Genomic DNA, 26,121 nt, shown 5'->3' with positions numbered 1-26,121 from the left:
TTAAATTAAAAAGCAAGTATTTGCAAGTTTTATAGGTCATAATGGTCTATTGTCAATAATACATGGCAACTTCTTAAGAGCTCAAAAATAAAAGGGCATATATCTCAATCAAAAATGGAAATTATTCAAAACCCCAATTCTCCATAAAAGCTACAGTCATATCCGAATCACACTAAGAGACACTCAATGCCTTCTGCCATTATGAGGCAGGAGACTGGCAAGTTGTTTTCTAGTCACAATCCTGCTGATCAAGATGAGATCTGGTCCAGACAGCATCTAGTCAAAAACCGGCAAAAGAAGACAAAGGGATCCCTGGTTGTCCTCACTGCTCACCGGCATGAGACATTCCCTCCAGCGCATGACTGTTTACAAATTCCAGGCCAACAACCAGGAATTTACCACCTCTTTCCATGGCAACAACCCAGAAGTTACTGCTCCTGTGCTGGAAAGTTCTGAATCACCTGCCCATTAAGTTTCATGGATCCACCCCTCAACTTCCATGTAATTGAAAGTAGTTTTACCTTAGGGTAAAGATAGTTGATAAGAACCCATAGGTTACCAACTGATGCAACGCCTATGAGTTAGCCCTGCTCTTAAAGGAGCATTACTGTTCAATAAAAGACTGCCATCTATCACCACTGGCTTGCCCGTAAATACTTTCCTGGGCAAAGCCAAGAACCCTGCCAGTTGAAGCCCCAAATTTGGGGCTCACCTGTCCTGCAACAATAGGGGATGCGAAGTCTAAAAAAACATGATATATACTTCAAAAATCTAAAAGGTATATTGCTATGTGAAAAATTGGAAAAGTTGTGAAAATGTGAAAAAATGTGAAAAATTTGGAAAAAAAAATGTGAAAAGTTGGAAAAGGCAAAATACTATGTAATTCTACCTATATGACTCTCTAGAAAAGGAAAAAAGTATAGTGATAGCAAAGAGTCTGGTGGTAACAGGGGGCTTGGGAGAGAGAAAGGTGGAATCAGTGAAATACAGGAGGTTTCTTTGGGGCAGTGAAATCACTCTCTCTGATACTGTATTGGTGGATACATAATAATGTTTTCTGAATCCTGAGGAACTTTATAACACAAAGAGTGTACTAAATTATGCAAATTTAAAAACCTTACTTAGTAGGTAAAGGGTTTCCAAGGAGGAATATCCCAAAAGTAATATAACTATGTAATGAATTTATGGAATAACCTCACTAAAGAAAGTGGGGGAAAGCAATGGGCCTAAGTAACTTGGGTAATAAGTGGACATGCCGAGGCTAAAAGCCAAAGTATTTATACCTAAGTGCTGTACTTTACTTGGTAAAATTGTTTCCCATTGGGGTATAAGTTACCTGTTCTGAAACCACTATGCATGTATGTTCAGGCAGTATGATTAAGAGACCAGCATCAACTTCTTCACAGGGAGAATAAGAGACTACACACATCATTCATGTGGTGCTGGATTAGATTATATGGTATTGGAAACATTAACAGAAATTACACAATTATACAGTTAGCCTGGAGCACCTAGTAGTGGTTAAAGAAAAGAAAATGCTGAACAACAACAAAACCAACCAACCATACAACACTGAACCTTAATTATGTGGGTATTTCAAAACTATACCAGGGACAACTAAAAAACCTTCCAATACCCAACCATGCAACAATTTGAACAATCAAATAAATTAGCATCTGTAAAGTGTAAAATTAATATCCGTGTTTAGATGATTATATAAATAATTTATGTATAAATGAATAAATATGTAATAGAATACACACGTTTATGGTTGAGGGTTCAAATAAATTTGTAGACATTCTGCCAATAAGAAGGTGGATGATGAATGCTCACTTTTTTTTTTTGAGATGGAGTCTGGAGTCTCACTCTGTTGCCCAGGCTGGAGTGCAGTGGCGTGATCTCAGCTCACCTCAACCTCTGCCTTCCAGGTTCAAGTGATTCTCCTGCCTCAACCTCCCAAGTAGCTGGGAGTACAGGCACATGCACTGTGCCTAGCTAATTTTTGTATCTTTAGAGGTTTCGCCATGTTGGCCAGGCTGGTCTCGAACTCCTGACCTCAGGTGATCCACCTGCCTCAGCCTCCCACAGTCCTGGGATTACAGGCGTGAACCATCTTGCTTGGCCCATGACTCCCCACTGCTCAAATGCGTGTTGTGTTAGTGACTTTGTTCTGAAACATTCTATGGGGAAAAAGAAAAATAATAATAATTTCACAGTGTGTGATAATTTGATAAAAATGACTTCATCTAGGTGATCAAATTAACATTAATAATGATAAAGCCTGTTGAGAGCCTGTGTCCTTGGTATGATGTGAGGAGAATGGCAGCTTTCCTCTGTCATCTTCCTCTCCTAAACCCACAAATCTAGTCTTATCATGGAAAAAACCTCAGAGAAATCCCACATTAGGAATGTCAATGTAATCAAAAACTAGGAAAATCTAAGAAACTGTGACTCTCAGAGAAGTCTAAGGAGACATGATAGCTAACTGTGCTGAGGTATCCTGGGTGAGATCCTGGAATAGAAATTAGACATTAAGTGAAACATAAGAAAATCTGAATAAAGTATGAAGAGTAGTTCATTCTACTGTTTAAAATTAGTTAACTGTGACAAATGTCCTACATTAAGAAGTTAATAAAAAGAGCAACTGTAGTGGGATATATGGAAAATCTATGTACTACATTTAAAACAATTCTGTAAACCCCAAACAATTCTTAAATGTATAAGGCTTCTTTTTATTTAAAGTCACTGCTGACCTTATAAAATAGAACATGAGCAATGTGTTCATGGCCGTTAATGGAACTCCTTAGCTTAATCATCTTCCTTAATCACTTAAGGTCGCTATGACTGTGAAATTATTTGTTATCCTCTAATTTGTGTTTGTTGTATTATCTCTGTTTATATTTCTAATATCCATAATGTTTAGTTCTTCTTGTCTTCAAACTTAGATGACAGGTGTTTAATGTATACATGTCCCTAGTTTAATCATGAGAAATCATGAGACAAATCCATATTGTGGGACATCTTACAAAATACAAAATATCTGATCTGTACATTTCAAAAGGGTCAAGGTCAAGAAAAATAAGTGGAGACTATGAAACTTGCAGACTGGAGAAGATCTAATGTGTCAGTTAGACCCTACAACGGTGCCCAGTGATCCTCACCTGCAAGAAATAACTTTGCTTTGTTGAGTTGCTTCCTTGTGTCTCAAGTGACAGGCACATGTGAACTCAACTTTTTGCCAACTCAGAGCTCTCCTAGACAGTGGCTACCTTGGTGGGAATGGAGTGGACACAGGTCCGACAAGTGCCACAAGAGTGTCTGACAGTGTAAACAAATTTCCTGTGAGAAGGATGCTGTGTCAAAGACTTATGCTTCAGGGTATCCAACAGGATAAATAAGTATCCCATTGAGAGGCACACTGTAAACATCCAGGACCCAGTTTCCTGGAGTCCTGTTGGGCAGGGTGATAACTTATAGTCACTGTCCCTAGAAAGACTTCAAGAGGTTATTAGACATAACAAAAACACATGATGTAGAGGTGATTTTATAAATCATGGCTCAAAGATCCCATGGAGAAAGAAGACAGAAATGGTAAAGTGTTACTTGAAAGTTTGCAGCAGAGTGCAGCTCTCTGAAGACAGAAAATTCTGTTATCTTGAGACTTTTTTCCTTAATCTTAGAAATATAAGCAGAGATTATTCTAAGTTGCTTTCCAAATCCGATTCTTCATCCAGATCAACTACATATTTATCTCTTTTCCCTCCCTTTTTATCCTTCGCATCCCATGAATGAGGGTCTTGTGAATCTCACTGTAAGCAGGGAATGGAGATTCATGTGCATTGCAGTTTTCATGGAATGCTTTTCTCTGATCACCTGTTACTCGTCAGCTCCACTTGTTAATACTTAGAAAATGAAACAGGCTTTGGTGTTCCCCAAAGAGTGCACTGAATGAAGAAGAAACTCACATAGTGTATAATTTATTTATTTATTTATTTATTTTTTTGAGACGGAGTCTCGCTCTGTCGCCCAAGCTGGAGTGCAGTGGCCGGATCTCAGCTCACTGCAAGCTCCGCCGCCCGAGTTTACACCATTCTCCTGCCTCAGCCTCCCGAGTAGCTGGGACTACAGGCGCCTGCCACCTCGCCCGGCTAGTTTTTTGTATTTTTTTTTTTTAGTAGAGACGGGGTTTCACGGTGTTAGCCAGGATGGTCTTGATCTCCTGACCTCGTGATCCGCCCGTCTCGGCCTCCCAAAGTGCTGGGATTACAGGCTTGAGCCACCGCGCCCGGCCAACATAGTGTATAATTTAGAATGTTGAGCATATTGGCACTGAGAGTTTCAGCTTCTACTAGGGCTCAATTGAGTGAACAGGAAGCCCTAATCTCCAGTAGAGGAGTCATACACCCTTTATTCAGACTAGAGGGCGGAGACAGCGTTGGGTTCTTGCCTAAGGACATGGTCAGATGATGGGGTGTTTTCAGTGGCATCTTTCTGAGAATTCTGGTGGCCAATCCAGACTCAGTACAAATCCTATTTTCCAGGCTACCATAGTAATGTTTGCGAGCTTAGTGCTCAGCACTGTGTCCTCTGTGCCTGGGACATCATGGTAGCAGAGTTTCATGTCTATCACTTTTCCAGTCTTAACCCTGAGCACTCAGAGCTCATCGACCCTCTTGCCACCTAGAGATGAGTCTGCCCTTCTACAATCTACTTCTCTCTCCTTCCTGGCCTGCCACTTGGTGATTTTTTTTTTCCTCAAGAATTTAGTCATGGATGATCTTCACAGTACACATCATAATAGACCAGATGTGTGCATTGAAATGAAGAGGAAAATGGGATTGTACAAGTCACTTACTTTGTAGAAACTCCTGTTATAATGAAATAAAAAGAGCAAACCTCCATGACTTAAGATCGCCAATTTAAATGAAACTGTCCTTTCCTATGAGGTGAACTGTAAGATTAGAGGCGTAAGAAGGTTTACTGAATTATAAATGCCCCAAATAATAGCACCTGAATTACTGCTACAAACTTCTCAGAACTGAGAAATATGTTCAAGGTCAGCTGTGTCTCTCACTCTAGGTCTCCAGGACCCAGGAGCTTGTTTTCTCGCTGAAGCTATGAATATGGTGTGGAGAATGTAGCCCATGGTCACGGTCTGAAAACGCAAGAGTCTTGACTTTGCAGATGTCCTTGGGAGCGTAGTATGCAGTCCCATGGCTTAGTATGCTTTGTGGGCATGGCTTCCGGAACATCCCTGGTGCTCCTCTATAAAGTGGTGTGGCCTGTGAACAGGGAGTTGTGTTGAGGAAGAGGGGACAGTCCCCCTGCTGTGGGGATCTTTGTTTAGCCAGCACATTTGCAGTCAGCACTCAGCTAGTGTCTATCTCTTACATCACAGGAAGGTGGGCTGGGGTATGTTCTACTTGCTATTCATTCCTTTTTTCTGTTAGGCTATTTCCACCTCTGCACGACACACTCTGTATCACTAACATGCCTCACCTTCATACATCTGATGTCTAAAGGTTCATTTCCACATCTTTTTGAGCAGGAATTAACCTACAGCTCCATGATTATAAACTTTTTTCATATCTAGTTAACTTTCTTCCATGATAATGTCTACTCTGTGGCTTTTGGGCTTGTCACTTGAAATGGTTTCATTGTGTCCCCACCCAAATCTCACCTGAAATTGTAATAATCCCCATGTGTCAGGGGCAGGGCCAGGTAAAGAAAATGGAATCATGGGAACAGTTTTCCCCATACTCTTCTCATGGTAGTAAATAAGTCTCACAAGATTTGATGGTTTTATAAATGGGAGTTCCCCTGCACAAGTTCTCCTGTCTGCCACTATGTAGGATGTGACTTTGCTCCTCATTCGCCTTCTGCCATGATGGTGAGGCCTCCCCGACCATGTGAAACTGTGAGCCAATTAAACCTCTTTCCTTTATAAATTACCCAGTCTTAAGTATGTCTTTATTAGCATCATGAGAACAGATTAATGTACCAAAGGACAATATAGATCCATGACGTGAGTGTCAAGAGAATGTGTGGTCCCATAAATTCGTGATGGAGTCTGCATGATGAAGAAAACTGAATTATCACAGTGTTTTCTCAAAGGCTTAAGGCATCGTATTCTTGCAAAACTTGGGAAAAAAAGGAATCTGTACTAAGAAAACATGCTTAATGCAGAAATATATATGTTCCCCATCACTGGTGCTTCTCAATCTTCTCTTCTAATGTCTGGAAGTCATGTCTTCTAAAATGTCTTTATACTGAGATCCTACAAAGACACTGCCAGAAAGTGCCTGCAAACAGGGCCTTCTAACATATGTGAGAAAGGCATCTTTCCTTGGAAAAGTGGTTACGAACACAGGAACTGATAACTGGATAATGGTGTGATTGGAAGAAGAAAATGGATGAGTGTCCCTGGAGCCTGACGGTGTCTTTCTGAAGCAGGTGCCCTGTGTAGGAATGGGGTATAATAAGGCAAGCTACTTTGCCATAGTCTCCCCACATCTCCATTCATCCTCTGATCTGTGGCTTTATAGTGGTTTAAATCTGTCTCTCTTATTGTTGTTTTATTTTTTGGTACCTGAATATTACATTTTAAGAAATGTTTTTATCATAGTTTTAGTTTTACAGAAAGTAGTAAAGATAATAGAGTTTCATATATTCTACAGCTTCCTGAAATGTGAACACCTTATATCACCATAGCATATTTATGAAAACTCAGAAACTGACAGTGGTACAAAACTATTAACTGAAATAGATTTTCTTCATATTTTACCAGGTTTTCCACTAATGTCATTTTTCTGTTCAAGGATCTAATCGAAGATACCACATTACATTTACTGTCAGGCATATTACCAATTGGTTGTTGTATAACATATGACTACAGAGTTTAGACTTTAAAACACAGCCCTACATAGTACTTACAGTTTCTCTGGGTCGGATACCTGGCAGAGAGTTCAAGGGAAGGCTCACCTGGGGAAGGATCCCCTTCCAAGCTCCTAGAATTCTTGTAAGGATTCAATTTCTGTCCAGGTCAAGATGACTTCACTGGTGTGTTATTCAAACCCTTTCAGCATTAATAACAATCAATAAAATCAGACGAGTAGAGAACCTTTCCCAATGCACTGTATGAAGCCAGTGTTCCCTGACACCACAGCTAGACAAAGACATTTCCAGAAAGGAAAATTACAGACCAATATGAAATTGGTAAAAAGTATTAAGGAAGTACTATCAAAATTAACTAGTAACATATAAAAAGGATTATACAGTAAAAGCAAAACGATTTATCCTTGCAATGTAAGTTTGGTTAAACATACAAAAAGAACTGGTGTTATAAACTATAGTAATAGAATTTTTTAAAAAAGACTCATGGTCACCTCTAAAGATGCAGAATAGGTATTTGACAAATTCCAAAGCCATTCATGATAAAAGCTCTGGGAAAGTTAGGCATAGAAGAAAACTTGCTAAACCTACAAAGAGCATCCACGGAAAACTCACATAACGTAAGGAAAGACATACAAGCCAATAGAATAGAGTTGAGCACACCAAAATCAATCTTTATATATAGGCCAAACTTATTTTCAACGTTAAAAAATTTGATTCAAGAGGAAAAAATAGTTTTTCAACAAATGTTGCTGGGAGAAAGGGATATCCACATGGAAGTTTAACTCTTTCCTGTACCATATATGTATTTGACTCAAAATAGAATACATGGCTAGCTGTAAGAGCTAAAACTAAAAATCCCACAGAAGAGAACACAGGAATAGGTTTTCATGGCCTTATGTGAAACAATGGATTCTAACATGTGACACAAAAGTGCAAGTGACAGAAAAAAAAAATAGATGCATTGAACTTCACGTGGATCAATACCTTTTAAGATGCAAAGTGCACCATCAAGACAACTGAAATAATGGAAGAAGATATTCCCAAGTCATATAACTGTTAGGAGACTATTACCCAGAATATAAGAAACGTTCAGGTGTGTACCACCACACCCGGCTAATTTTTGTATTTTTAGTAGAGATGGGGTTTCATCATGTTAGTTAGGCTGGGCTCAAACTCCTGGCCTCAAGTGATCCACCCACCTCAGCTTCCCAAATTGCTGGGATTATAGGCATGAGCCACCGTGCTCAGCCTCATTCTTCTTTATTATTTTCTAAATTTGTATTTCTAAATAATATATTGTTCAGGATTTTTGTCTTCAACATTAGATAAATATGTGAATAAATTAATGTTTAATCTTAGTCAAATGATGAAAAAATATAACAAATCCATATTGTGATACATCCTATGGAACACCTGACAAGTTCTTTTCACTAGGATCAAGGTCAAGAAAATAAGTGAAGACCCAGAAGCTGATACAGATTAGACAGGACCTGATGTGGCAGGTAGGTTCTAAGATGCTTCCCAATGATCCACACCTCTAGATACCCAAAATTCTATGCTAATACCGTCACTGTGAGGTTAAGACATGCCATACCACATGTATACACAACCACAAAAGGGGCAAAGTGTATGGAACAATGGTTTGTAAGAGAGACTATATCAAACAGGGAAGGACAGTGATACCTGAGATATACCATGCTGTGACATGAGCTCTACCATTGCCTCAAGACACTGCTTTGGGAGATTTTCCAGGCTGTGGTGTGGCATGGACTTTGGAAGACACTGTGAGTTGAGAAGATGGAACTGAGAGTCGAGTACAGATTGGCTGGATTGCATCTAGAATTTCTTCACATCCGGTGGTAAGAATGGGAGACGGCATGGCTATCATTGTCATCATTACTCACTGAAATACAGTTCGCAGAAGTACAGGAGCAATGCAGAAACAAAGGCAGAGACAGAAAGAAAAGTTACTTGAATGAAGACTTACTATTGCACAAAGACTACCGCCTTTACATGTTGTACAAAACCAAGGCTTAAAAAATAACCATTTGAGATAAAGTAAATGATGTGTCTAAGTCCAATGAACCAACCAAGTGGACACAAACCTTCCTTTACTATACAATTTTCATACATGTGCCTGATGAACTCACTATATTATAAAATAATGAAAGTAGAGCTTTCTATTTATAAGAGCAGAACACAATTGTCAGAAAAAGAAGGATTAAAAATATTTTTACCTCTATTTGTTTCCCTATAAAACCTTAAGTTTCATTTAAATTTGGAAAATCATTTGTCACTTTCTTCACTACATAAATTCCACTGCCATTCTAGTTTGCACGGAGTATAGGGTTGATATTTTTATGCAGTGAAGTTAATTTAAATTAAGTTATTTATATGCAGTGAAATTAATTTAAATTAAGTTGCTATTTATATGCAGTGAAACTAAGGTAAGTTAAATTGCCAGGCTGCAATATAATAGATGAGGGGTTGTTACTGTTGTTGTTATATCTGTCACTGAAATTCTGTGTGTACAGTATTGAAGCCAAGAGACCTTGAAAGCCACTCACTGGAAAATCAAATGCCCATCTACTGATTTGGAGTACTTGTAAAACATCAGTGTTCACGCTCTCTTGGTTGCTCACATCTCATAAATCTTAGACGAATGTCCCCTATGTCCCCAGAATAATTTTAGAGCACTATATTATTGCCTTACTTGTACAGTAAACATATGTTATTGAGTTTCAGCAACTCATTCTGTATGAATGCTTCACTCACAAGAGGATGTGTTGTCAACATAGTCATGTTGGCATTAAGGCACTCCTCACTGCAAGCTCTGCATAAATTCTGGTCTGTTTGTTGGAGTCCTGTTAAAATAATATCTGAAAATGGGGCTTTTTGAGACACGTGAGTCACAGGCATCTGTCTTTGAAAAAGTGGTTACTGATGCTAAAACTGGTGACTGAAAAATGCAGAATATGATGAAGAAGATGAAAGAGGACGAGTCTCTGGAACTTGGGGAGAATCTTCCTGAAGCAGGTGTACCTGTGTTCGAGTTGGTAAATCGATATTGAAAAGTGCTTTGCTATTCTCTCTTTACATGTCCTTTCATCTCCTGAGCTGAAGGTATTCTGTTTGTGCTTTGGAATTCTTTTAATATCACATTTAATATTTTTTTCAAAAATACTTTTCTATGAAATAATTTAAATACACAGAAATATGCACAGAAAGCTTTATATATCCTTGCGTTACATGCAATGATGAGCCCTAAAAAATAGTTGGCATAAAACTGTTTATTGAAATATAGGCTTTTTCCATATTTTACTGGGTTTTTAAGTAATGTCATTTTTTCTGCTCAGGATACCACATTGCATTTACTGTCAGGTGTATTATTTATTGCTGCAAAATAAATTCTCACATACTAAGTGGCTTTCACTCACAGTTTCTCTGTATCATGAATCCATATGCAGATGATGGCCAAGGACAAGGTCTCAAGCAAAGAAGGTTCAGCTGGGGAAGGATCCCCTTCCAAATTCATGTGATTGTTGTTAGGAGTGAAGGCCCTGTGCTTGTTGAGATGACTTCACTGGTGAACTATTCCAAACCTGAAAATAATTAATAACAATCTATCACAAACTCTTCATAAAAACGTAAACAACAGTACAAGCAGAGATCACTTCCTGATGTATACTATTAGTTACTTTATACTGATATTACAACAAAAGCAAGACATTTTAAGGAAGAAAAATTAAGATCAATATGTTTTATAAATAAAGTACAAAGGTCTTCAATAAGATGCTAGCAATACAAATCAGCAAATGGAAAAAGAATTACACACCATCACCAAGAGTATTTGTCTCAGGAATGCAAATTTGGTTCAACTTACAAAATAATTAGTGTCATGCCCTATAAGAATAAAATAAAAAACAAAGGCCATATGATCATCTCAAAAGATGCAGCAAAGGCACCTGATAAATCCAAAATCCATTTTTGATAACAATATACAACAAATTAAGCCTATAAGGAAAGTTTCTTTATCTTAAAGGGCATCCATGAAAAACTCAGTATCATCATAATTTAATTTAAAGGCTCAATAATAGTATAAACATGGACATGCAGATCAAAGAAATATAGTAGAATTGAACATCCAAAAATTACTCTTTACCTTTAGAGTCAAATGATTTTGTAAGGTTGCCAAGCCAATTCAATACGGAAAAATACATTTGTAACAAATGCTGCTAAGACAATTGAATATCCACAAGCAAGTTGAACTTCTCACTCACACCATATACATAATTAGCTCAAAATAATCATATATCCAAATGTAAGCTCTAAATAGACCAAACCCATAGTAGATAATATATAAATACATAATTTGGGTCTAAAGTTAAACAATAACTCCTATAATTTCTAAGATATGATACTTAAAGCCCAACAAAAATAAATAAACATGAATATATTTAACTTTATAAGAATTAAAATCTTCTGGGATTCAAAGTACATCATTAAAAGTAAAAAGATAATGCAAAGAATAGAAGAAAATCTTCACAATCACATAGAAGGAAAGAATCTATTATCCATAACATACAAAATATTTTGCAACTCAAAATAAAAAGGCAAGTATCACAATCGAAGTGGTAAACTATCTGAATAGACATGTATCCAGAGATACTATATTCGTGTCTAGTAAGCACATGATATGGGGCCTAAGTCTTTTGTCATTAAGAAAATGCAACTCTAAGCAACCATGAGATACACTTCACAAATCTAAAGGGTATATTGCGAAAAAATAGTAAATTTAAAAAGGCAAAATACTTTGTGAGATTTTGGTGATGTGACACTCTGGAATGTGAAAAAGCATAGAGATAATAAAATGGTATTTACTAGGAGCTTGGAAGAGAGGCAGGTCAAACTGGTGAGGTACAGCAGATTCGCTCTGGGCAGTGAAATTATTCTGGTATCATACAGTAACGATAAATACATTATTGTATTTTACAAATCCTAAATAACTTTATAATACAAAAAGTGAACTTACAATACACAAATTAAACACCTTATACAGCAGGTAGCAGATAGCACGGGGCTATACACACAAAAGAATTAAATAACAAATCAGTGAAATCACCTCACTGAATGGAGGGGGGAAAAGCAGCTGACCCAAGTAACGTAGCAAGTCAGTGGATATTCTGAGTCTAAAGGGTAAAGATTTATCCATAAAATCTTCAGTTGGTAAAGTTCTTTCTCACGGCCATGTCTCATGGTTAATACCAGGCTTGTGAGGAAATCCACACAATTAGCATAAGCACCTAGTAGTGCCAGAAAAAGTAAAATGCCAAACAGCGCAAACAACTAACCAACCACATAACAACAGCAAAGCTCAGTTATGGTGGTGTTTCAAAACGACAGATGATCCAACTGAAAGAACTTCCAATAGTCAACATTGCAACAAGTTAAACAAATAAATGAAGTAGTAGAAGTAAAGAGTAAAATAAATATCCATGTTTGCATACTGACATAAAAATGATTGCATAAATATAACGATTATTGGAGAAGAATAGATATGTTCAGGATGAATGTTTCAGATAACTTTTGGTAGACCTCTGCTCATAAAGAAGAGCATTTCTTTTGTTTTGTTTTTTGTTTTTCAAGATAGCAGATTGGAGGCTTTGTTAGTGTGCCTCACCTGCTTAGAAAGAGCAAAATAGTGTCTAGAGATTCACACTGTGAATTTGTATCCAACAAACACAGGAACTCAACAGAAAAAGTGAAAGAACCTCTGGATACTTTGAAAGGAGCAAGAGGCAGCAACTTGCACTACGTGTCAGATGGGCAACTGAGCCTTGAGAGTGCAAAAGGGTGAGACTCTCTCTGTGATACATTCCCACTAGGGAACCAGGCAATCCAGGTCACAGGGAATCGCCTGAACCCTGCCCAGCGATGGAGCTGACTTAAGAGAGGTGGGGAGCATGAAAGTAAGAGTGGCACCTGGATGTGCTGCGTGTGCACTCCCAGACCCCAGCAGCAACAGAAGGAAGATATTCTTGACCCAAATTCATAGAATATCTAGAAGAAATCAGCGAAGTAACCCAGGCAGTAGGCACGCACTGGAAGAAGCCCCCAACTGAGGAAGAAGCTGACCAACTAAGATTTGTATTTGATCTAGTATTGAGCAGAGGATGAACCCCTGAAGGCCCGACCCAAGGGGCATGAAGGAAGCATTCTTGTGCCAGGGTCATGGGACCTGGGTACTGCTGTTTCACATGTCAAATCAAGGGGTGTGGCCTCAGAGCTACTGTTCCAGTTTCAGTCTCCAGTGGGAAGTCTTGTGGCCTGGGGCAGGTTTGTGTTCTGAGCCTAGACTGCCTGGGACTTAGCTGGCTGCTGTGGGTTTTTGCCAGCAGAAGTCTGCATGTGTAAGACCTTCTGTGTCAAGGTCATGGGAACTGACCTGCCACTTTCTACCTCTCTCTCCATGTACAGACTCTCATGGAGCAGAGGGCATTCTCCTCCCTGGAACATTATCTCAGCGGTCAGGGATAATGACCACCATTGCAGCTTCTGCTTACACCCACACTTGGAGAGGCAGAGTATGGACTTTCCTGACCCAGCCCACACCTGGCTTTGCCCCTCTACCTGTCCTAGTAGCAGAACTGGAACAGGGACTTTTTAGACTTCCATGTCACTTCCCATCAGCTGAATACTTCCCCTGGGTAACAAAGGCTAAGCATAAATCCCAGCACCATGACAGCTGGCTCTCTCCTGCAAGTGCCACCTTCCAGCCCAAGTCAACCAACACAGTCCGTTATAACATCTGCTGGCACACTAACATGGTACTGGAATAAATGTAGACATACACACTAGAGGAACAGAATAGAGACCCCAGAAATGAAGGCAAATACTTACGATTAACTGATTTTCAACAAAGCAGACAAAAACATATACTGAGGAATGAACATCCTATTCAATAAAAGGTGCTAGGAAAATAAGACGGCCACATGCCAAAGAATGAAATTGGATCCTTATCTGTCACCATATATAAAAATTAACTCAAGATGCATTAAAGACTTAAATGTGAGACATGAAACCATAAAGATTCTAGAAGTAAAACTAGGAAAAAATCTTCTGGACATTGGCCTAGGCAAAGAATATTTGACTAAGACCCCGAAAGCAACTACAACATAAACAAAAACGGATAAATGGGACTTAACTAAACTGAAAAGCACAGCAAAAGAAATAATCGACAGAGTAAAGAAACAACCTACAGAATGGGAGAAAATATTTGGAAACTGTCCATCCAACAAAGGACTAACCCAGAATCTACAAGAAACACAAATCAGCAAGAAAAAAATAAATAATACCATTAAAAAGTGGTGGGATGACATGAATAGGCAAAAGATATACAAACGGCCAGCAAACATATGAAAAAAAAAATGCTCAACATCACTAGTCATCAGGAAATGCAAATTAAAACCATAATGCGATACCAACCTTAGCCTAGTCAGAAGGACCATTATGAAAAAGTCAATAAATGATTGATATTGGTGTGGATGAGGTGAAAAGGGAATGCTTATACATCCTTGGCAGGAATGTAAATTCGTACGACCTGTATGGTAAACAGCATGGAGATTTCTCAATGAGCTTTTAAAAGCAGAGCTACCATTCAATCTAGCAATCCCACCACTGGGTACAGGCCCAAATGAAAAGAAGTCATTCTATCAGGCGCCACCTCCAGTCTTCCTGGACCCAGCAACTCGGGAGTTTCAGGCTCCGGACAAGTGCGGGGTTCTCCATAAAGGCAGCGTTGGTGGTGGACCCGACCCCTTGCAGCCCCACACGGAGGGAGTGGAGGGGCGCGTTCTGCAGCCTGCTGCACAGGATAAAAGGTAGATTCCACCTCGTGAGTGGAAGGTACATGTGGCAGCTCTGCTGGGGCTGCGGGAGTACAGGAGAGAGTGGCTGGCTGCCTGGTGCACAAGTGTCTGCGGAGCACAGGCTCAGAAGGCCGGGGCAGAGATGCAAAGGTGCTGGTCGCAGAAACTTTGGTTCAGGGGCTCAACACGCCCGACAGGGATGTGGCCCATCACCTGATCTTTGAAAGCACTTCGTGCTCCTCACTCGGCTTCCTGTTACAAATCCTGGCAACATATTTCAGAGGACTTGGGGGAAATTCGACCTCTTGGCACCATCAGGTCCATTCTCAGTGGCGTTCTGCCGGGGAGGGGAGGAAGTCCCCAAGAATGGTGTGAGAGGGGTGCCCAACCCTGGGCTTGGCAGATGGGTGAGTTCCACTTCCCGGTGCCAAAGCCCTTATTGCATCTGCTGCAGACTCCGTCAGCCTGGGCACGGTGATCCAAGAGTTCACCCACGTGAGAAATTCTTTCGGTGTTGCTGCCCGATGGAAGACCACAGCCTGCCTTCTTCCTGGGCCTGAGTGAAGTGACACGGCCACTGCCAGGGCGGGGGTCCAGGGAAGCCTGTCTCTGGTGTCACTGTGCTCTGCGCCAAGTAGGGAGAAATGTTTGTAAGGAGTTGACAACTCCCGAGAAAGCATTTCAGTGGTTACTGGAGGACCTGCACTCTGGAAATGCAGAGAACCCAGGACTGTTGCCAGGATTAACTGGGTGACTAACAAGAGAGGGCAGACAGAGCCTGGCTCATTTCGGTACTCTGCATGGGTTAGGTGCCACCATCAGCTGTGATGGGCACATGTGGTGACTGCTTTGTGGCACTCCTGGGCATCGCTCCACTTGGTTTCAGATACCTGTGGAACTGTTTTGAACAGAGGAAAGAAATTCAGGATTCTACCCAGCCCTTAACTGGGGTTTGTTTGGAAGCTCACCATTTGTTTGTAAGTGTGAGTGTATGACCTTTGAGTGTGGGCCCTGATCTCTTCCTATCTTTTTCACTTTCAACTTCATCTTCCTGATTATCTTGGAAGCCACCTACAGCCTTACTCATCTCGGTGAAAGGTACCCCTAGCTCTCGCCAGCTGTAAACAGTTTCCTTTGCCCATGACTTGCAGAGGTGGGAGGGATTCGTCTCACACTGTGCATGTCCAGGGTACTGGGGCTCTCCCTGATGGGATGTCAGCAAGAGTGGTGGGGGTACCAACCCTATACCATGCAGCAGCTAGAAGGTTCACAAACCTCCTTTTCTATCTTTTTCTCTTTCCCTCCTTTTAATGGAGCCAGGTTTTAAACCTGGCTCCTTTGCAGAGGCCTGGCAGGAACTTCATATTCTCATTCTCTTCGGGATTTCAGCTGGCTGCTTATTAAGACCTACTTTTGTGAACATTTTAAAGAGAGAGACAAACTATAGCAAGAAAACTTGAGAGCTCAAATGGTTAACTGCAGCTATTAAGTGAAGCAGAGTCATCAAAACCTCTCTTTCTTCCTGTTTTCTTTTCGGCCTGCTTCAGATTGGCTGTTACTAAGCTGTTGGTGCTGTGATAAGACACATTATTTACAGACTAACTAGAAAATAAACACAGGAAACTTGTTTAAAACTGAAGAAAAAAAAAAAAGGTAAAAGATGCTTTTTTAAAAACAAAACTGCCATAAAGATTGCTTTACCCAAAGTTTGGTTCACAGCTTTCACAGATTATATATTGGAGAAAACACAATTTAGCCATGGAAACAGGTTCCACTTTTGTCAGACAATAATGTGTGTCCAGCTATTTTTTATAAAATACTGAGTGTGTACTGTTACTTTACGGTTAGAATCCCAAGGTAAAAGCTATGAGACCTTTGCTTGTGTGTGTATAACTGTTTAGATATGTTTGTGTGTATGTACATATGTAGATGATTGCATGTATGTACATATGTAGACATTTTTGCGTGTATGTACACATGTAGATATATTTGTGTATGTACATATGTATATATGTTTGTATGTACATATGTAGATGTTTGCATGTACATATGTAGACACGTTTGTGTGTTACGTCTAGCCTGCTACCAAATTGACTTACAAGTAAATAAGTGCTCATAAATTAAGTCGAGAAGCTTTTCAAGTTCACATAAATTTAGTAAACCTTGACAAATAAAACTGGTTTTAAGATTATTGGTGACATCATATTAGAAATATCTTCAAAATGATCAGCACATTTTTATCTGAGTTTACTGAACAAAATGGTTTTGTATTTATCTTTGTCTACACATTAAGGTGTCAGGATATGACATAAAGGCTATAAGACCATAAACCCAGCCAAAAACAGAATAATTTTTGTTTGTGTGATTTTATAGATGAGTTAGACTAATTTAATATTACTAGTTCAATGAAAACAGTTAAATCTTCTGTGCTATTAACAAAATGTGCATATATTGAACTTTAAGGTTCCTACTTAGGTAAAACACCTTATGTCCACAGACTTTAAAAATGGGTAATAGTGACATAACTAAATAATTACTACTTTTGGGTAACATCCCAGTTTTCAAAAGTACTCTAGGTGAACTGTTAAAATGGAAAAACTGAGTACACGTCAATGAGATCAATGGTTGTAAGTGAAATTTTTGTATAATTTAAAATCTTAAAATCATTTTGGATGCTTACTGGATGTCTGGGTCAATTCCAATTAAGAAAGGGTTATTATAGAGAAAGCTGTTCTAAAAATTGTGAAATGTTTCTCATCTATATAATACTAACATCTGATAGTTCAGAATTTCTTTTATCCTAGGTTTCTATAAAATGTGCCAAAGAAGAGGTGTCCTTATTGAGAAAAAGAATTATTTTGTCTAATTCAAAAAGTTGATTCAAATTACGAGTTTGAAAAGGTTATTTATGAAACAAACTAGAAAGGAAGCAGTAAATGGTGAAGAGAGATGTGAAGAAAGATATAGACAAGAGCATGTATTTTTGGTAAGGAAGGTTATCAAGAAAAAAGAGCAATTTTATATGAGAAAGAATCTTGCATGGTAAATTATTCTCCTAAAGTAAAATGACTGGTTATTTAAGAAACAGGTTCTTATTACAAGATTAATCTAGAAAAAGAAAATCAAAAATAATTTTAAAAAGGAACAGGTACCATAGGACAAGTATACAGTCCAACCATGTGACAGATGGTCTGTGTAAGTCATGATAAGGCTTGTGAAGGGGAATTTATAAAAGGAATTTTGTATGTAATTAAGTTAGGTATAATTAAAAAGGAATTGTTTATAATAGTCTTTCTAAAGAATGGTCCCCTATATTAAACCAATATTTTCTCAAGGTATCAATTTGCTCTTAATAAAATTACAAGAAATTTTGATTTTCTATTCCATAATCGACTTCTTTTGAAACTTCTGAGATTCATATCTCAAATGTTCAATTGTTGTCTTGCTGCTATCAGCTTTTTCTCCCTTTGACGTGGCCTGGGACAACTCTATCCTTCAGCTTCCTGTCAGCTCCTGTAACTTTTCTCAGTTCTAAATGTTGTGGCCTGATGCTGAAATATTTTATCTTAGAGATCTATAAAAGCAGTGTTTTCCTGCAGGATAACTTGATTCTATACTCTTGGTTTTTTTTCTTTTGGTGTGTCTAAATTTTCACTGTAATCAGGAAACTTACAATGCAGCTACTAAGAGTCATCTATTCCCTAGTTCTACTCATAACCGTGTACACACTCTTCCCATGTTTGACTAAATTCAAGCACTTTTTATTGTAAGTTGTACTTCCAGATTATCTAAATGGGCTTTCCCCTAAGGAGAGGCAGTCGCACTTAAAAGGGTTTTCCTTTGACTTTTTGGTAACTGCCTTAAGAAACAAGAGTTTACATTTTATCAAGATAATTCCTACGTTGCCTTTATAAAGTGTTTAATTGGTTTTTAAAAACCTATGAAATTTGAAAGGAGTAAGGTTTTTACACATGTGTAACTTTCTGTATTGCCTTTAAAGTCTGTCAATGATCACTTTGGGTAAATGAGTAACTATTGTTTTACAAGGACCTGTAGTTTGCTTTTGATCAAGTATTTTAAGCTTTCTAACATCTTTGACAGACATCTCCAAAATTGAATTCTAAATTAAGTCTCTGACTTTTTGCTGGGGCTTATCAAAGCTAAAAAAATTAATCACTGTGAAGTGTATCACCACCTCCAACACCCTGAAAAAATTCTTATCAGGTGCTATTAACTAATCTTTGTGGTGTTAAGGTACAAGGAATTGACTCCTGGATACATGTAGCTCCTCTAAAGAAGACAGACTCCTGCCAGCATCTAATATCAACCTCAAGTTAACCAATCTCCAAATCTCCAAATTGAAGAGTGTCTGCCTTTCCTGGCCATCCTGACTGAAACCCCCACATTTTTCCTTGGTTTAGATAAAATACAAATTATGTATTTTATTTCACCTAAGATTGATCCCTTTAAAATAAAAATTTGGAACTGCCTGGTTAAAAACTGTTTAGGGCAGGGAACAGGTAATCAAGAGACTGATGATCTAAAATGAAAAAGAAAAACTTAAAAAGTGACAATGAAGAATCCATATAACTTTACCAGATCTGCTTCTCTATATCTGTGTATTTATATGCTTCATATATATAATATTTTGCTAACAAACTATATAAAAGAGCTCCAATTAATTGGCATATATATGCACTTAAATAAAATATTTTATCAAAAAAATTAACTACAATGCATTGTAGTTCACATGACTCTAATAATCTTTGAATAATAAAGATAGCTCTAAAGATTACTGATACAATAACATTATTTCTTCAACATTTAGACATTTGGTCTAAATTAGGCAGGTCAGATATTCTCTTTGCTCTTATAAATATCTGTGACTTTCTGTAATTGTCCAACCTGCCTGCATTAGAGCCAGTAGCTTCTAGGTAAAGCCTGGGGACATGTTGAGTTAGCCATGCCCCCTAGCTATGTTGGAAAGCGTCAGACATTACCTTCATTTCTGTCCTGTGTCCTAGGCACTGCACTTGATATGAAATTAAAACTGCTTTCACTAAAAATAAAAGTTGTGAAGATTTAACACTGTAACACGTGTAACTGATACTACTGAGAAAATATTTACATTCAAGGCATACAAAAATTATAAAATATCTTTTTATAAAAAATAATAAAAAGACCTAAAGATACGATTTTTGTTTTAAAAAGTAATCTTGCCTAAATTAGAGGTTTTAAAAATTGTCTTAAGTTAAAAAAATAATAGGACAAAACGTAAGGTTTAAGCAAGTTATAAAAGGTTTGTAGAAGATTGGTCTTGTAAAGAAAGTTCTGTGTGTGAGTGTGAGTAGCTTGCCAAAACTTGAAACGGGTTACTTAGTTTTTCTACAGAATGATCATTAATGTAAAAATCACAATGACGGAGGCCCAGATTCTGCATGCTTATGTGTGATAAACAGAGTTTTCATTGAGCATTAATTAGTTGTTTAGTAGAAAGTTGTAAACAGTTAGAGTCAAACTGATTTAGATTTGATAGGTTTGTTTATAAGGTTTTATGTAAAAATTGGGTTTGACATTAATAAAACACTAACGCAAAGGTAAAATTTGGTTTTCTCTTTAAACAAGATTTCTGTATAATACTGAGAGATAATAAAGTATTTTTTATTTGTCTTCTAAATAAACTGGAAAAAGTAGGGGAGAGAGAAGATAAAGACTCAGATGGCCTCATGCTGACTTTATTTGGTCCTTTTGTTGGGAGAGCAGAGTCTCCTCTCTACCAATGAATAAAGGCTTTTGACTTTTTGAATTTTTGAGCTACCGTTTTAGCTAAGCAAATGATTTGTGGTTATCTGGGATTCTATTTGGTGATATGAAGTGTTTTAAGCCTTTAACACTCGCAAACTTTGAAAAATAAAATTATAAACTAAGAATTTTTATTTTAACTCATTAGTCTTTTAAGTATTAGGCCTCCTGAAGACCAAAAGAGACATATTTCATTTATTTGGTATATTAACCTACAGAAAACATTGTAAAATACAAAATTATGTTTAACTTTCTTTGGGTTATATTTATATAAATATGTTATTAGTATGTATTCAAAAATTACATGGTTCCTATAATTCTAATGTCTTCGTATATGTTATCACTAATAATTATGTTTATTATGTTAAATTGTTATGTGCCATAGAAATGACCAGATTTCTTTGTCGATTGTGTCTTTAACAATGGCCTCGTTGGACACAGTGGCTCAGGCCTGTAATGTCCTCACTGGGCACGGTGGCTCGTGCCTATAATACTAGAACTTTAGGAGGCTAAGTCGGGAGGATTGCTTGAGCTCAGCTATTTGAGATCAGCGTGAGCAAGATAGTGAGACCTTATCTCTACAAAAACATGAAAATATTAGCTGTATGTGGTAGCACTTGCCCGTGGTCCCAGCTCCTCTGGAGGCTGCAAAAAGAGGATTGCTTGATCCCAGGAAGGTGAGGCTACAGTGAGCCATAATTGTGCCACTGCACTCCAGCCTGGGTGGCTTGAGACCCTGTCTCAAAAAAATCAAAGTAAAATTAATAAAACAGTGGCTGTCCTGAGATAATTGTCATCCACAGATTACTGTGGTTCTTTTTTTTTAAACTATTCAAAAGGTGTTTGCTCTTTGAAATGTTCTCTTGAATACAGGTTTCTCATAACTAAAGATTGGGACACTGAAATAGGAAACAAACAAAACAAACTTCCAGGACTCTCATAGATATTTGTATGTTTTATCAGGACTGCTGGCTCAAGGTCAGACAAAGTTAACTTCATGGACTGAACTAATAGAAGACTAAAATAATCCTTTTATGACTTGTTGATTGAAAAGTTGCTGAGGCTTTTTGTCATTTTTCAGGGTGAAGACAACATTTTTCTTTTCAGCTATTTACAGCTTCTCATGATTGAGTAAAGTAAAGATAGACTCCAGTGAGCAAAAGTTGAAAGATAGATCATATTCTCTACTTCATTTCTCCAGAATTTGAAAACTATTTATGAGGATTCTATACTATGGAGATATAGTTATTGACCTAAGTACTGTAAGAATCTGATTTCTTTTGTAACAGAACACAACTGGAGGCACAGATTATTTTACCAAAGATATGGTTATTTTACCAGTGGAATGGCCTACCTTCAAATACAAACAGACAGGCTTGAGGAATTAAAGTTGACCAACAGAGATGATAAAAGCCCCTTGAAGAAACTGGCCTCATAACTATCTACACAGGCCTTGCACAGGGTTCCTGACCTGTGGTAAGTAAAAACTGTCACATTCTGACAGGCCTATGATTCCCAAATTATCTTGGGAGCTGAAGAAGTGAGAAATTCAACCAACGTGTACGAGTATTTGCAGGCACAGATACATCCCTTCAAGGCTTTAAAAAAGTCCAATCGGAGATTCCTTAGGGAACAAAGTTCCATCAAACCCAGTTTAGAAAGAGCTAATATGGGAAATAATTATTCTTGCTGAACTTTACACAAATAATCAGGCTAACTATAATAATACCAAAACTTATTTTGCAAATACATGTGTCCTACTATGATATGTCTTAAATAAAAATGAAAACTAGGGAGCAAAACATTATATTTCAGAAAAATACTATAGCACACTTGTTGTTAGATTCTAGTCTTGTCCATTGTTTTTGAGCTTTTTATTATTTTCTGCACTTTGGACTGAATCCTGAAATCTCTCAGAGCTAAAGTCCTCAAACTAATACATTCACATTTTTCTTCCCCTTTTCTGACCTGGACTCAATGAAATGGCTACGATCTTCTTCCGGAGGCCCTGCATGCTGAAGCTTATCCCTTGAGATACAGATAAAAAATACGTGAGATTGTCATCGCTATCCTCCTTTGCAACTTAAAAATGCTTTGAATCTGACATCTGGATACATTGTGACCAACATCAACCTTTGCTATTATTTTCTATTTCCGTACAAATGCCAGTTATTAAAAATATTTTTTGCCTTAATCACATAAGGGAGCCTACTTCATTTGCAGGGACACCTCCTGGAATGAAACACAGCTAGGATATATTCGGAGAACTAGGAAACTAACTAAAAAGATATAAGATGGTATATTTAAATTTGCTCTTCCCTGTTTATCCCAATTTGTCTTTCTAACAACCTCTGACCCAAATCTCTCTTGACTATTGACCGCATGTCTGATTGGTTCTTAGGGCTATTCACTCTAATCCCTCAGGGATTAGACAAATTATATAAGGACTTCTGAAGCTAGGTCTTCCACTCCTTATATTAGGACCCATTATCCTAGAGTTTGCTGTTCACTGAAGTACGGTACTAAATCTGTGGACGACAGTACTAACATCTGTCATGCAAGCCTAGGAACCCCAACCAGGCATCTGCGAATACATGCAGACAGCTACAAAGCAGTTTCATTCCATCTACTCTGGGGCCAAACCCTACCTCAAGTATACCCCTTCTCAGCAGGAAGAATGGTCTTTGGCCTTTTCCCAACTCTGTACCTCACACCTTAAGAACAAGATGCAATGAAACTCAGAAGGGGAAATTGAAATCTCGTTTGCAAAAACAGTAATTGAGAAAATTACAACAGGGAGAGAGATATGACCTAAGTGACTTCATCTTTCATTCAACCTCCACCTGGCCCTTGTTTATTCCTGGGCAAAAACAAAACCAACTTTGGAAGAAATTTACTTTGTAGCTTAATTTTGAAACAAAGATAATAACAGCTCCTCCCTGAAACAAAACCCCTCATTGTTTGGGGACCACAATCACCTTTGTAAAATTAAGCACCGTATTAGAAAGCATGGCTCCGGAGTCATACAATCAGAGGTAACAAGATTAATTACCTCCCCAATGGCTCCTATACGTAACATTACTATTGTAAAACCTAAGATTGGTGTTTGAGGTATTTCTCATAACTTGCATTCTGACAGATCAGCAGGTGCCACCCAAACCAGTAAACTGGCTCATCTGGATATGTGGCCCCCACCCAGGAGCTGAGTCAGCAAAGAAGATGGCTTTGACTTTCTAAGAGTTCATCCCTGACCCAACCAATCAGCATGTCCCTTTCTCTAACCCCCTGCCCACAAAACTATCTATAAAAACTCTAGCCTCTAAGTATTTGGAGAAGCAGTTTTGAGTAATTTGAAAACTCTGCTCTCTCTTTTAGCTGGCTCTACATGTATAAAATTTTCTATATAGTAATTCCCTTATCTTGGTAAAGTGGCTCTATCTGGGCAGCAGCCAACATGAACCCAGTGGGCATTAACAACCCAACTGCCGAGTTTTGTATCAAGAAATCTTGTTTTGATTTCATGGGCTGACAGAGGAGACTTTAGATTTTAGAACTTTCTGTTGGTGCTGGAACAATTTAAGCCTTGGAACTATAGGAATGAAATAAAACTTTTGTGACAGGGTGTGATTTTTAGAGAGTCAGAAGTGCAGTGCTAGGGTTGGAATATTGCTTCCGTTCCAAATTTATGCTGAAATTTCATGCCTAACATGGCAGTGTTGAATTGTGAGGCCTTTAAAAGGTGATTGGATCATGAAGAGTTTGACTCCATAAGTGAATTAATCCTTTCATGGATCAATACATTGATATTTAAAGATTAATAGTCTATTATGAGAGAAGAGTGGCTTGTAAGAAGGGAGACATGATCTTGCATGTCAGCAAGCGCTACTCCATTGCCATATGATACCCTGTAGACTTCAGAATTCTTCAGAGTCCCAACCAGCAACAGGATCTCGCCACATACAACCTGTCACCCTTGGACTTTTCAGTCTCCATAACTGTATGAAATACATGTGTTTTCTTTATCAACTACCCAGTTTCGGGTATTCTGTTATCAGTAACAGAAAATGGACTAAAACAAAGTCTTAGTATTACCTATTCCCTGTTATTAAGTTCAATGGATTATTACTACCATTCCAGACAAGAATACAACTGCTCCAGATGTTTCAGGAATGAAGGTTTGCATCACCCTGCCAGGTAAAGACCCAGAACTAGCAAAGGGGCTTGCTGAACACAAAGAGAATACAGAATGGGTAGCAGTATAAGGGAGTTATAAACACCAGACAGGCCAGGCAAAGTGGCTAATGCCTGTAATCCCAGCACTGTGGGAGGCTGAGGCAGGTGGATCACCAGGTCAGGAGATCAAGACCATCCTGGCTAACACGGTGAAACCCCGTCTCTACTAAAAATACAAAAAAATTAGCTGGGCATGGTGGCGGACGCCTGTGGTCCCAGCTAATCAGCAGCTGAGGCAGAAGAATGGTGTGAACCAGGGAGGCGGAGCTTGCAGTGAGCCGAGATCATGTCACTGCACTCCAGCCCGGGAGACAGAGTGAGATTCTGTGTCAAAAAATTATAAATTAAAAAAAAATGATAAAACAAATACATGCATACATACCAGACAGGACCAGGTGACCAGTTAAAGAAACAAGGATTAAAATTGTCACTAGTATTTCCTGTCTACTTTGTTAAGAATACATTTGCATGTTACATAGGAATATATTAGGGAAATAACATTGTTTTTATTTCTTTCTTCTTCTTTTATCACAAAACACAAGAATGTGTTAACTTGATACTAACAGTTAAGTGTTAGCAATTTAACATACTTGTATTGAAGTTATGGGGTATCAGGAGAAGAGTAAACATCACCCACAAACTTCTACTGCTCTTAAGATAAATAGTATAGTGTGTTTTGGTTGCACACAGGATGGTTGCATCTGTTAGGTAGAAGTATTGCCTTGTTATTGTCTGTATCTAAAGATTAGTTATGGCTTAAGGTGATACATATAGGTGCCAACTAGAAAGGTGCTGGACTTGTCATGGTTAATTGAATGTGCTGACTGGATTAAAGAATACCTGGAGAATTGGTAAAGCATACTTCTGGGTGTTTCTGCCAGGGTGTTTCCAGAGGAGGTTGGTATGAGTCAGGGAATTTAGTGGGAAAAACCCACCCTCAATGAGGGAAGGCAGCATACAATCTCCTTGGGGACCAAATAAAACCAAAAATGCAGACATTTTAAAGTTTTCCTGTCTCTCTCCAGGACAAAGTATACTCCTTTTCCTGCCCTTGGAAAATACAACTCCATGATCTATGACCTTGAAACTCCAGAACTTATACCAGTAAATGCCCTGGATTCTCAGGCCTTTGGTCCCAAACTGAGAATTACACCAAGAGCTTCCCTGGTTCTGAAGATTTCAGCTTTGGACTGAGCCATCACGCTACAGCATCCAAGGTCCTTAAACTCGCAGATGGCTGTCTTGGGAATTCTCCGTCTCTACAATGTTACACGAGTAAATCCCCAAACAAAATGCCATTCATCTAACTATTGTCTGTCTATCA

At 38.3% G+C, this 26,121-nt stretch overlaps 1 protein-coding gene across 1 annotated transcript in view; it reads right to left on the bottom strand.

Annotated features, from left to right (window-relative positions):
• LOC105499091 (nuclear pore associated protein 1) overlaps nucleotides 1-26,121 on the bottom strand; it is a 564,120-nt gene that overhangs the window by 278,034 nt on the left and 259,965 nt on the right. Inside the window, exons 40-41 of the mRNA XM_071099379.1 lie at nucleotides 10,332-10,496; nucleotides 1,834-8,797 (exon numbers count right to left, since the gene is read on the bottom strand). The gene's annotated coding sequence lies outside the window, so the exon portion shown is untranslated. The remainder of the gene's footprint in view (nucleotides 1-1,833; nucleotides 8,798-10,331; nucleotides 10,497-26,121) is intronic.

The sequence above is a fragment of the Macaca nemestrina genome, chromosome 7 (genome assembly GCF_043159975.1).
Source record: "Macaca nemestrina isolate mMacNem1 chromosome 7, mMacNem.hap1, whole genome shotgun sequence".
NCBI classification, from domain to species: domain Eukaryota; kingdom Metazoa; phylum Chordata; class Mammalia; order Primates; family Cercopithecidae; genus Macaca; species Macaca nemestrina.
The sequence above is the reverse complement of the archived record's forward strand: the minus strand, read 5'-3'. Positions and strand labels throughout refer to the sequence as shown.